This window comes from Dufourea novaeangliae, unplaced genomic scaffold (genome assembly GCF_001272555.1).
Source record: "Dufourea novaeangliae isolate 0120121106 unplaced genomic scaffold, ASM127255v1 scaffold125, whole genome shotgun sequence".
Taxonomy (NCBI): Eukaryota; Metazoa; Arthropoda; class Insecta; order Hymenoptera; family Halictidae; genus Dufourea; species Dufourea novaeangliae.
In genome coordinates this window covers 350,458-363,437 of record NW_015374020.1, presented here as the reverse complement: position 1 = coordinate 363,437, position 12,980 = coordinate 350,458, and the positions used below count along the sequence as shown (strand labels likewise).

The 12,980-nt window shown below is 40.1% G+C and overlaps 1 protein-coding gene across 1 annotated transcript in view; it reads left to right on the top strand.

Annotated features, from left to right (window-relative positions):
• The window catches only part of LOC107188914, a 41,441-nt gene that overhangs the window by 20,760 nt on the left and 7,701 nt on the right, over positions 1 to 12,980 (top strand). The window lies entirely within an intron of this gene.

Genomic DNA, 12,980 nt, shown 5'->3' with positions numbered 1-12,980 from the left:
AGTGACGCATAATACGTAATTATTATTACGTAGGTGGTAAAAGAAGCTCAAGAATGTATCGGCGGAACGTAATAAATGTTAATACACATTTATTCCGTCCCAGGGATGATATTAACGATCGTCAGGTCGGCGTCGTCAGAGCGGCGTCGACGTTGGACATTAAAGGAGAAAACTATCCTCATAACGCTGATATTGCGTCAGGTATCCCGAGCCCCATGATTACGCCAAGAAATCCTGTTTATCATCACGGTATCGCATCTTTGAGTATCCCTGGCCTCCGCCGTTGATAACGCCCACCTCTTAATAATTAATTCGTTAATTGTATGTTATTGTCAATAACGCTTCTCTTTCATCTTCCAAAGACTCATTGAACGTTCTAGGGATCGCGCCCCGTTGAAACTTCCAACTACGATCTATGTAATAATATTAGTTCCCACCTAATTACTATTTTATTGGGTCATGCTTCATTGATTCTCATTGACACATTCTTGAACATCGACGGTTCACAGGGGATTTTGTTCATTGACTGTTAAATGACTCTGGTTTAAAAGCAAAAAATCCTTAGTGATTGTAACATATATAGGAAAATACGGGATAGTTTGTTGTTTCTAGTTTTTAAATATTAGCAGAACTTCAGTTCACGAATCCGTATATGTATATAGAATGGCAAATGTCTGTTCGATGTTGAAATTCTGAATTGTCTCATCAACTTTGTCGATATGAATTTCGTGGTCGAATATGTAGTTATTATTCGATAGACTTCGACTACATCGTTTGCAGAGCTAATTTCATATTTGCTAATCGGTTTACTTCTCCCCGGAAAATCTTATTCCGCGGTTGCCGTGTGTCAAACGGGTAAATCCAATTAAAGACACGTCGGGGTGATACGTCGGTCTCGGGGGCCGAGGATTTTTCTTTTAACCAAGAAATATCGCGGCAACCGTTTACTCGTCGGACAATAAATACAAATTAACGTTACGCCAGAATTCGCAATCCCGTTGAAGTTTTCGTCGTTGGTAATTTACGTTATATGTTGGATTAAAAAGAATAAGAACATTTATATTGAATGGAATAGATTCCATACTTGTATAACAAGAAACATTTACTGACCACAAAATTATGGTTTATCTTTTCGACAGTGTGATACGGATCGTCATCTTGGTTATATGTAATAATATTATATACATATACATTTCAAAGACCACATTAACCCTCCGTAGGCAAACATGTTTTTTCACAGTCCGTGGACAAACTGGGTTATTTATATCCAAGCCAAATTTTTTGGACTGTTTTAGGCTTTCAAAAAAATCTGAAAAAATACTAGAATATTACTGGATATCAAAATGAATATTTGAAGAAAAGTCCGAGAAAAATGAAATTTCGCTTGTGTACAACATGTGTCGTTGCAATATGGAATTTCTATTTATTCAAATATAAACTAAATTAACAAATTCCAAATTGTCCATTCAAATCAATTACAAACTAAATTCACTTTAAATTATAGTCACTTACATAACTTACAGATCTTTATCAGAAAAGTAACATGCATTTCGGAACTGACACAACCAACATATTTTGTAGTCATTCATAATAAAAGAGTGCAAACAATTAATTATAGAGAATATAATATAGTTTAGAGAATATGAAATATCTATTCACGGTTCGGAAAATGAATTGCAGAAGTACTTACGCGGTTTCGTAAATAAAAGATGAACATTAACATAGATTCGATGCACGTTTCTCCATTCTCGAAGCAACCAGACGCATTCTTCGCGACCGAAGTGCACGTGCCCGGGTGATAAATATTTGCGATAGATATCGAGGAGCTTGAAGACATCGATGTGTTCGGATCGCGTCGGGATCCATTCACGGATACCTACATATTCTAAACGGGGATCCACGTTTTAAAAGCATCTGTCGGTACAATGGAATTTCACGCGGGAACGGACAGGAATACTTTCGTCTCCTCCCCCAGGGTGTAAAAACCGTTCCCATCGTGCGCGACAGACATGCACTAGCGAGCCACGAAATATTTTTATCAATCCGAGCGTATCTCTCTGGCCCGCGGCTCGCGTTCCGCCATACATTTCACCGTTTTGAACGATATATCAAACACGCGTCGCCGAGTCGCTTTAATGATCTCCGGCGAATGAACCTAATGAATATCTTTTTTCGATTGGCCCCACATCCACGTTGAAAATTCTGTCGCGATATTAATATTGTTTTATTTAACAGACGAACGGATTTGTTGAGTTCTAACGTTACAAAACTCTGATGTTGCATCGTACGTAACATACAGGGTGAACCACGAATCGTGATCAGTAGAAATTACTCTGTTGTTAGCAGTCCGATCGAAAATGTTTTTATCAGGTATAGCATGGTTTCACGAGAGCTTTAATGTGATTATAACACAATTTTTAGGAACCTAACCATCGTGTTATACGGGGGTTACGTGTAATTGGTGAGGACATAATGAAGAAAGTGGATTGAAAATCTGAAATATTTGAAAATGATATACAGTAATTTATAGATGAGTGTTCAGACGTCATCCCCACCACAGGGCGCTTGACTGTCTCTACGGAATTCCTTAGTGGTGGAATGACGTCTGAACACTCAGTGTCGAGGAGACTTTGGACACTCAACGGTGATTTACTGTACTTCAGAATAATAATCTGAGAACTGTATGTATTAGGGAAATTTCATCGAATTCGAAAATTTCACCTCCAAAGCACTCTATACAAGAAAATATTCTCCACTTATCTCATATATACTTATACATCCATAAATTCGTTTATCCTAAAAAACAGTAATCGTTGGATCAGACCAAAGTCATCTTTAACAGTCAGATCGTTCTGATCCATTCGAGGTCATCGTCGACAGATTTAAATTCCCGTGGTAGATTCGAAATACTTTCGCGTCTTGGGTTATTTTTACCGCCTCGCCGTTTTCACGGACACATTGACTTTCCTCTGTCGACAGCCTCAGAGACGAAGAAGACGCTTAAACCCTCCCGCGACGATCTCAGGATTCCACGCGCGCGCGCAAAAAGGTCACGCCTCGGACTTTGTCCGTTCATCTTCCGCGAACCAGTCTACTTCTAGATGCTTAATGACCATAAAATTGACGAATGGTCTTCTCGTCAGCGTGCCCACAGATCGATTCGTTTCACAGAGCGCCCGACCACCCCGTCATAATCTCTGCAAATAATTCCGATGAATCGCCGGACGATTGTTCGGTCAGATCAAATCGTTTGCCCCGGTGGCGCAGTAATTATACCGAAATTTGTTTCTACGTGGACGTGTGTATAACGAAGATATCCTCCGGCTGCGATCGTAATTTTCGTTTATGATATATTACGGACAATTTTCCGAAATTGTTCTCCGCCTCCTGAACAGTATGTATTCCATGCACGCGCGTATTTCGCGATTTGATTGTTAACGGGTGAAGCGACTGATGGACTTATGGCTTCCGGTGGAAATGTAAATTTTACAAATATAGTAATATCCGTAGATTGTTAGTAACTTTTGTTTTAATAATTGTTCTTTTAGTCTGTTTGGAATCGGTACCTTGAACTGTCGGGAACGCAATGGGACAAGTTCGGATTCCAATATGGCGGAGCGTGGATTCACTTCATAAATATAGGAATCATGATATACCCAACAATTTTATTTTTCAGAATATATATTTTTTTTCATAACATTATTCCATTTAATATCTTTTATACTATTTTATAGAGAATCACCTCAGTAATTTTTAGTAAGCAGTGTTATTTATCATCAATTGTGTAACTTAGAAAACAATATTACACAGGCACCTGTTAGATGTATGGAATGGGCGTATCCAGGTTAAATATATAGGGTGTTCTGAAACTTCTTAATATACATATTATTTCATCGAGTATTCTGAACATTCCCTATTATGTATATCGCTTTTGTTTCTTTCGTTCCTATAATGTAAAAAGGCTCTGCAGCCATTTTAGGGTATCTCTTCCAAAAACGGCTACCGGTTCGTTAGCTCATAAGAAAAGGACACACGTCGATAATAGAAAATCGATCGATCCTCGGATCAGTTGGTTCGAAAGAGCTGTGCCATTCGAGAAATCGATGGAACGCGGGTCAGAATCACAGCGAAGACGCCTAAGGTGAAGGTCTCGGGTACTTCGACGGGGCTACGAGGCCAGATTTATAATGGATGCACGTGGCGTACTGCCAACGGCGAGGCGCCACGATATTGCCGCTTAGTCACCTCGGCCAGGCTCCGGCTCTTTGTCCTCTCCTCCTGCTCGGTAACGTAATAAATAACAGAAACGACCGCAGGAAAATTGAATATTTATGAGTGAATTCGGTGGCCATGGTTGTGCCACCGCCCTACTCTCTCTCTCTCCTCTTATTGTTAACTTTGATCCTCTTTCAGTTTCCCCCGCGGGCGACATCCTGTCGCTTCGACGTTCTGTCATTTTGATCGGTATATTTGCCTTGTTAAAACAACTTGACACAGGTATTAACAGTCCTGACGAAGGTTTTACAGCGATTTTTATCGTTACACACACACACACACACACACACACACACGCAGGGATTTTTCGATTGAAAGCTAACTGGGTTCGACGTACGTCTCGTTTCGTGTAATCGAATCGTGTTACGAATTGTGACAGAATAATAAAAAGCGGTATAAACCATTTTAAATTTCAATTTCGCGGGAAAAGTTCATTTTTCAGAAATGGACATAGGATTAATGTGAAAAACTCTGACAGAGTAAATATCTTTGTTTTAGTGCCTCTTTTTATCTTTTTTTCGTCTCACTAATGAAACATTGATCACGACAAAGCGGATAGGACTGATTCACAGGATTGTAGTTGATCCGCTTTTAGAACGGCGCACTCGACCGTTGTAAAAAACCATTGGAATTCTAACGATTCTGGAAATAGCACTCGCTGCTTGTTAGAGGTGCTGGGGATCATCGATTCTTCAAAATAATCGAGTACTCTTTCTTTGTCAGGGACGTGTGGCGGGAACAATGATTCTGTTCGGACGCATAAAGCATAATGAATCACTTTCGCTTCCGTTAGTCGTCGACACGCCGGTGTCGCCACAAGAATATCAACGTGGAAAAAATATTACATAACTGCATTAAAATTGATATTAAATTTCGCAAATTCAGCGCTAGTTACGCTTAACACTTAGTATCTTATTAAACGATTTTTAAATTTCAGTACTTATGGATAAGAAACCTATTAATTTACCCTTAGATCAGGATTGACCCGCCAACTACAATTAACGCCTATCTTATCGCTGTAAAGTGACAATATCTGGAACCATTCTTGCCGATCGGCAATGCGAAACTTCTTTAAATGACATCCAATCATTCGAAAAATGGTGTTACTGTAACTACTAGTCCATTATTTACCGTGAGCCACCACGTTGTTTAAAACAAAAATATTTTTAAAAATATCTTAAGTAGTTTTAACATGACTATTGGTTCTTGATTTTATGAAAAAATAATTTTTTCACAAAATACTAGAAAGATGCAGTGTGCGGGTTAAAGCAGAAATTACACTAAATCCTCGATGAGTGTTCGAAGGCTCCTCGACACTGAAGTTCTATCACTGTGCTAAACCTCATTAAAAAGTCAACGTTCCACCTGGGAACCTCTCCTTATCAGTACCAAGGAGCCTTCGAACTCTCATCGAGAATTTACTACGTCACGTTATTCTATTAGAGTTTTTGCTATTTTTTATGAATATAATTCGCTACTGTGCTTGAACTATTTAATAATAGTTCCTTGGCTAATTGAGCGTTGGATCTACAAAACGTATTAAATATCAGCCAGTAGGTAATGCCTTAACTTCAAAGTTACGTACTCCAGACAGTTCACACTGCCTCGCTTGGAATATCCACCATTTCGTTTAAACACAGTCAATTACTCAACGTCCCCGACAGCGCCGCGATAAAAAACGAAAACACAGTGATTAAAAAGTTCTGGGTGCACCAGTATCCGCCGTTTCCCGACACGGACTCTCCGATCTTCCCCCGAAAAATCTCGGCAACGACCCCGTGCCTCATCGCGCCCGGGAAAGTTTCGCGCGACGGTGATTTTTCCGGCGGAATCCTCCCGTGTCCCCGAAGAAAATTGCGCGACGGTCTGCTAATTACCGAATGGACGATGCAACGGCAAACGGAGTATCGGACGGCGCCAGACAATTAGCTTAGTAAATTCCTTCCGCGAAGAAGTTCGCCAGGACGCGACACGAGGGTGGGTTGACGGCCAACGGCGCCAAGAAGAGAGAGGGGAGGGGGTGGGAGAGAGAAAGGAAGAGGAGCGAAAGCACGGCCGAGTTAACTTTAATTGCCCAGTTGGCTACATAATAAATGACATTGCAGACGGCCAGACGGAGGAAAAATTGTTTCGTCCTCCGCCTCCCACGCCCCCTCATCCACCGCCTCTTCGTCCCAGACGCTTTTGGGTCCGTCTGGACGATTTCGTACGCGAGCGTCGGGAAAACGGGGGACGTATTGATGGCTCTGTAATCTTATTTCCGGGTATAACATTCATCTTGGACGCGTCACCTTGGACGCTCGACGTTCTTTCTCCCCCCGGAGGATTTATTGCCGGGAAGTAAATCTACCCCCGTGTTCGCCGCGAGTAAGATCGAATCCCCAATTGGTCCAACGTTTTCGTTCCCCTCCCAACTCTCCTTTTTTGCAATATGTTTCGTTTGGCTGTCGCGACGGTACTTTCAGCGGAAAAATTTCGATAGGAATTTAATTAAAGCGCAGTGGGAGACGGGGTGGTATGAGGGTTTATCGGTGGACGGAGATGGAGATGTTAAGGGATATTTGGTGATTACGGCAGACAGTGAGCAACGTTTTTCCTGGAAAAATTTATGTTTGCGAGTAAGAATTTTGTGTAACTTAACCCCTTCGCGCACACATTTTTTGTTATTTTAACAGCCGAAAATGATCGTATTTCCTTTTTTTGCACGAATTCCTAGTGTAAGGCTATTATATCACGTTTTTCTTTTTCGTTTTTAGTGGTATACGAAGTACGTTTATATATATATTCTCATTACCTACACATTTATCGTTCTTATACGACAAATTTTGTCCTAATTGTGAAATAAAATTTGCATTTTTTTAAATAATTTGATATCGTAATAAAAGTTACAAAAGATCTGAGGAAATGTATTGTTATAACATTTAAATCATCGTTGTAAGAGTGTATTGGCAATTCATTTTAATTTGCTTGGTAGTCCTCGTGTTAAATCAATCAAAAAAGAGTATCCACCCAGATTCCCCGCAATCGTCTCGAGAACACCTGACGATAAAATCGCACGTGTGTGTGTGTGCATTCTCTTCCAAGTAACCGTGGCGAAGAACTCGCTCTGTCTCCTCTTTCACCTCGAGGAACCGCTACAATCGAATTGCCGTGCCTTTTGCTCGTCCCTCCACCCCGGTGCGTGTTCGCGTGCGTTCGAATAAATCACGGTCCATAACGAGATATCGTCACGATAAGTTTTTCACGCAAACCCCGAGAGAAGAATGAAAATGGACGTCCCGAAACATAACGCGCGCCTGAGCCCCCGTCTACACGCTGAATCGTGCGGACCAAAAGAGGGGGGGGGGGGGTTGCAATTACGACGTCGCTAACTGCGCCCGGCTAATTAGGTTTATTGACACCTGCGGTTGAAACGGTGTCAGGGAAGAACGGTACGGAGACTGTAGTAACGGGACTCGCGAATGGGAGGTGAACCATTACAATGTGCCAGCACGAGGATTCTCCATTGAATTTACCTGCCTGGTGATCTAATTACACAAGGAAACTGAGACCCTGAATAGTTTTAAACAGCGAATCGAGTAACAGTATCGGTAGGAACAACGTATAGTATCCAATAAGCGAGGGAATAGCGTTTTATCGTAATTATACAGTGTATATTACCGTTCGTCGGTATTAGGACACCTGGTTTGCATGAATGGAATATAATGTTTCCTGAGAATTATGTATTTCAGGACACTTCTGTTACTTTATAGTAACAAAAACTGTTGGAAACTTACATGTGGAATAATAGTACACAATTGAAATTTCAATAAGATACTGTATTTCCAAACAGGTACAATAAGTAATATTAGACTATTTCGCAAGATGACGTGAATGTGATACTCTAGAGTGGCTCGGGAGTACTATTGCCCTGTTTCCGGTTTCGCTGGGTCTATTTGAGCTTGACATATTTTGTGGAAAGATGATAATTTCAGAGTTTAACTATAGCGTGAGTTAATCGGTTTTTAAATTTTTTACTTTAACTTACTTATTTATTTTGACCGACTCTCGAAAACGTGGTGAGTACTCCCTGAATCATGGCTAAGAAAGGGAGAGTTATCCAACAAAACCTTAGCCATCGAACTTCAGAATCCGTTTAGCAATATTTATTTCAGTCTTTCAACAATTTCGTAATGCTTTGTAACATTTGAAGCATACCTATTCGATAAGTGTTCCTTAATACTTACACAGAAAAACTTAGACTCCTCTATAGAGTTACTGTATCGTTAATTGTTGATCGTAAGATCTTCCAGTGACTCTGGAGAATTACCTGAATAATTCCCACCGGTGTAAAATATTTGTCTATCATGGATTCACCTTCTTGTTACATGACGACGCTTCCCCAAGCGATTTTCTTTTATAGATAAGAATACGAGATTCTGTTTCACTGCCTTCACGTCGATGCTGACTCGACGTCGCACTTTATGGTTCAGGCCTGGTATAAAACTCATTCCCGGAATAGTTCGCGTTGCAAAGATTTACCGTGTTATGCACTACCGCTCGTAAGTATTAGGACACCTGATCTGTATACAGAAAACGTGATATTTCGTAAGAATTTTATATATTTTAGGCCACGTATATTATTTCATACTAGCATAAACGTTGTCCATCGAACATAAATACTCCCTAAACAATATTTCTTTCAGACAATTCATAATGTCTTATAACAACACTGCTGAAGTTTATGCAAATTCATAATTTCAGATAATAATATCTAAGAACCAAAGTGAAGCAGAATTTTGAATTCTGTGTCAGAGGATTTACTATGTCAGTAATAACACATAAATAGTGTTAAACTTTAATAAAACCTCTACTTTATTGCATTTTCCAAGTTAAAGGATACTATAAATGCATAAATATCCGCAGTCTAACATTTACTGCATATTCGATAAGTATCGTAACACGTATGGACGAGAGTATAAGTACATAGACAGTTTTCAAATTAAATTTGAAATATCGTGATTCAAAGAAGATCTCAAGAAATTTCACACAGATCTATGACATATATCTTACATTCTGCATCGATAAATCATCTCCAACGTTGTTCTAAATCACTGCAACTAATTGGCTATTTCAAAGCGTATAAATCACTTGTAGCATTTATCGTAAAATTACTGGTCAAAATTCAGCACGATAATCTCCCCTGGACCGTTCATCCCGTAATTCAAGCGTGAAGAACTCATCAAGATCTATAATATTGTTTCACTTCGTGAATCCTCTATTGATGCACTCCGTTAGCAGCCTCCGTCTCGACGACGACGACGACTCGGACTAACTTCCGGCATCGACTTTTCTCCCCGTCTTTTTCTTCGCTTTCCGCTTTAAGAACGCGCCGCGCACTGGATGCCGAACAAGCGCCGCTTAAAAGTACTTTCATAGCGGGACGACTAATTAGAGCGATTTAGCGTCCGTCGTTGACGTTTATTTGGAATGCATCCCTCGCCCAAACCCTCTTCTTGCTCTGCCTCACTCTCGGCCAGGTTTCTATCTCTCTGCTCTTGCCTTTCTCTATTCGTTCTGCCTATTACTACCCCCTTTTCTCTGTTCTTCGCTGTTCATTCACCCACCTCCCTTGTTCTCCTATTCCCCTTCAATTCTGACTGTTCCTCGTTTCATTTCTTCGTCATTCGACTCTTTTCCCTTTCTTCGACTCCTAGCTGTTCATTCTGCAACCCTGTTCTCCCGTCTTTTTTCTAGCCCGTCTATTTTTTGTTTCTCTATCTCACGTTTCTCTCTGTTTTTCATTTTTACGAAGACAACAGTCCTTAGTAAGTTATTTACTTTATCTATTTCTATAAAATATATCATTTATAAACGCTAACTCTTTCGCTGTACATACCTACATCACTGTTTATATTTATTAGGCTGCTTGGGCTGTATGTATGGGCATGTTATCAGTCCAGAGGGGGGGAGGGGGGTAAAATTTATCTGAAGGTAAATTTCCTAATATTATTTTTTTCCTCTAGGGAAAGGGCAAAATCAAATTTTTCTCTAAGATAAGAAAAAGGCTACTTCTTTCCCTTTAGGGGCTGAGGGTTAAGTTTTCCTCCTGTCCCTCCCCTGGCGACACACATGTCTCCATGTAGAAAATGTGATGTTTCATAGAAAGTATGTATTTTAAGCCTAACTTATTATTTCAGACTAGTATAAGTCTTGTCCATCGAGCTTTACATATCCCTTAAACAATAATAATTTCGGACTTTCAGTCTTTGAACATTTATTACATTCGTATTCGATAATTGTCCTGATACTCATAAGCGGGAGTTTACATCTAAGTAGGTGAGGAAATTAAGAATACATGGCCTGAATTACTTGAGAATGATTTTAATGGAACAAGCATAACATTTCCATACACCTAATACATCATTCCATCATAAACGAAGCCCCGATTGCGTTCCCATTGGCGTTCGAGACCTGAAAGCGCCGCGGGAAAACGTTCGCACCGTGTGAATCGGTCTCTTCTCAGCGGCGATTGCTCTCAGCCCCCCCATTCGGTTCCCTCTGTCGAGGTTCGACTGCGAAAAGGTGGCGACGAGAAACGGCCGATGGAAGGGCGGGATGGCACGGTTGAATGGTAGGTAATCGAATGAATGGAAAGAGCCGCCTGGATGCTTTCGGGTCGTCAGACCCGACTGAAAGGGATGTTAGGTGTTGTTTAAGGGTTATTGTCGCGAAACCCCCTTTTGTCCAGCGGGTACGCGATGCAATCCGTTCCGTCGTTTCAGCGTTAAATGTAATTTATTGGAGTGGAAACAAAAAGTGCGTTATCTTGATTACTGTCACACCCGTGACTTGTTCTTTTTATTGTTCGACGCGTTTAAAGGGGGGAAATTGCGGATCCTCCGATAGGGGATGAAAGTCTGGAAACCGTGGCCTTATTATAAAAGTGTAAATGGAATTATAAATTTCTAACGATTGCGCAGGATCAACCTTCTTCAAGATTAATATCAACGTTTATAGTAAGACTGAGAAATTTTATTCGGTTGTGGGGCATGAAATGTGCATTTCATTACCGTCGGTTGATATTTTATTGTACATACAAATTTAAGATTAAATATGGTCTAGTATGTGTCTTTTCATTCAAATGCAAGATTTACGTACCGTGTTATGTTTTGTTACATATTGTGATACGAAATTTTCACTAAATTCGAAAATACTTTTTACTGCCATCGTTTCACCTAATGGTGTCAATAAATAGTATTTCTAAAAAATAAAATAGTAAAGATTAATTCTCTACCTTAAAATTAACTTCACCAGTATTAGACACAATCTTATTACTATATTAGATAGTATAATACCTCGAAATAAGTAGACTATACTGTGTAATTGAAAAAAAAAGGGTGCCACGTTAATAATTTTCATTCACAGAATAACGTCAAGTACACCCATCAGTAAAATCGCTCGTTCCATGTGCAACGACCTTATTTTCATAATGATTGTTCCACGTTCTGATAGTTCTGACTACGTTTTAATAACTACAATCTTGGACAATGTTCGTCCCCTCATTCTCTATCAATTAGACTATCTCGTCGGTTTATCTGCCCCGTTACCGTAACAGAGACCGTCGGTCTTTTTCGTTGGACAACGAATTACCGGCGACTGTGGCCCCGCAATTTATACCAAATTTTAACGGCAACGATTATTCACGGCTGACCCGTATACGTACAGCTGCGCGAAACCCGGTAAACCATAAATGTGGTTTTCGTGACCATAAACTTCTGCCCCGACAATTACGCTTGTAACTTTCTTTTCGAGGCCCGCAAACGCGCGCGGCGTCGTTCTCCCAGAAACGCCCAGCGCTCAGTCCGGCTCGTTTGCGGGGAAAACACTATTTTCGGAGTGAACCGCGGAAACAAGCGCGGAGGGAGAATGGGCTCCGTTGTTCTCGTCGAAATATATCACCTCTTTGACTAAACGATCGTTCCTTCGCAATGAACTTGTTATTTCGTGAAAATTACGATTGTAGCGCGTTGGAGGGTTTGTCTGTGAAATTCAATTACCGTTCACGGTGCTTCCGAGGACAATACGTATAGTGAATCTTCGAACAGAATAGTGACAAAAATATAAATAATAGGTAAACTTTAGAAATCTTTCATCCACGGTGATTATTTTGTTCGATAGGATAACGGGTTGATTTAGTCTTCGGGTGAAAAATGAGCAAAGAAAGTATGCTACTGATTCTACAGTAAAATGACAGTAGATAGCGCGGTTCTTGCTTCGGCCTTATTGAAAGAGGGTAGAAGGGCGAGCCAATGTATTGTAGAATTGGATCTACTATTCTTTACAATTACATATTCAGTAGCATTCAATTGCAACTATACTGAGGGAATATTGTACCTGAGAAGCAGGATTTCCAACGGCTTATTACATAAAGATTTTACAACGTATCAGATTTATGCTGAAACAATTAAGTGTATTATACAGAGATATCCATTCAGTAGATGTATAAATGTAAAAATAAGCTTAAAACAACACATAAGAATTCGTTCAATTCTACTTATTTACTCGAAATAATTGAACTTGTAAACGAAACGCATAAAATTATGAATGAACCAGCGTACAAAGCGATCCATTCAAACTGCCGCGGTTTAATCCCCGTTCTCCGGGTAAATGTCGAAGAAAAAGTTGTACGTTTTAACGAGGTCTAACTTTCTACGACCTTCTTT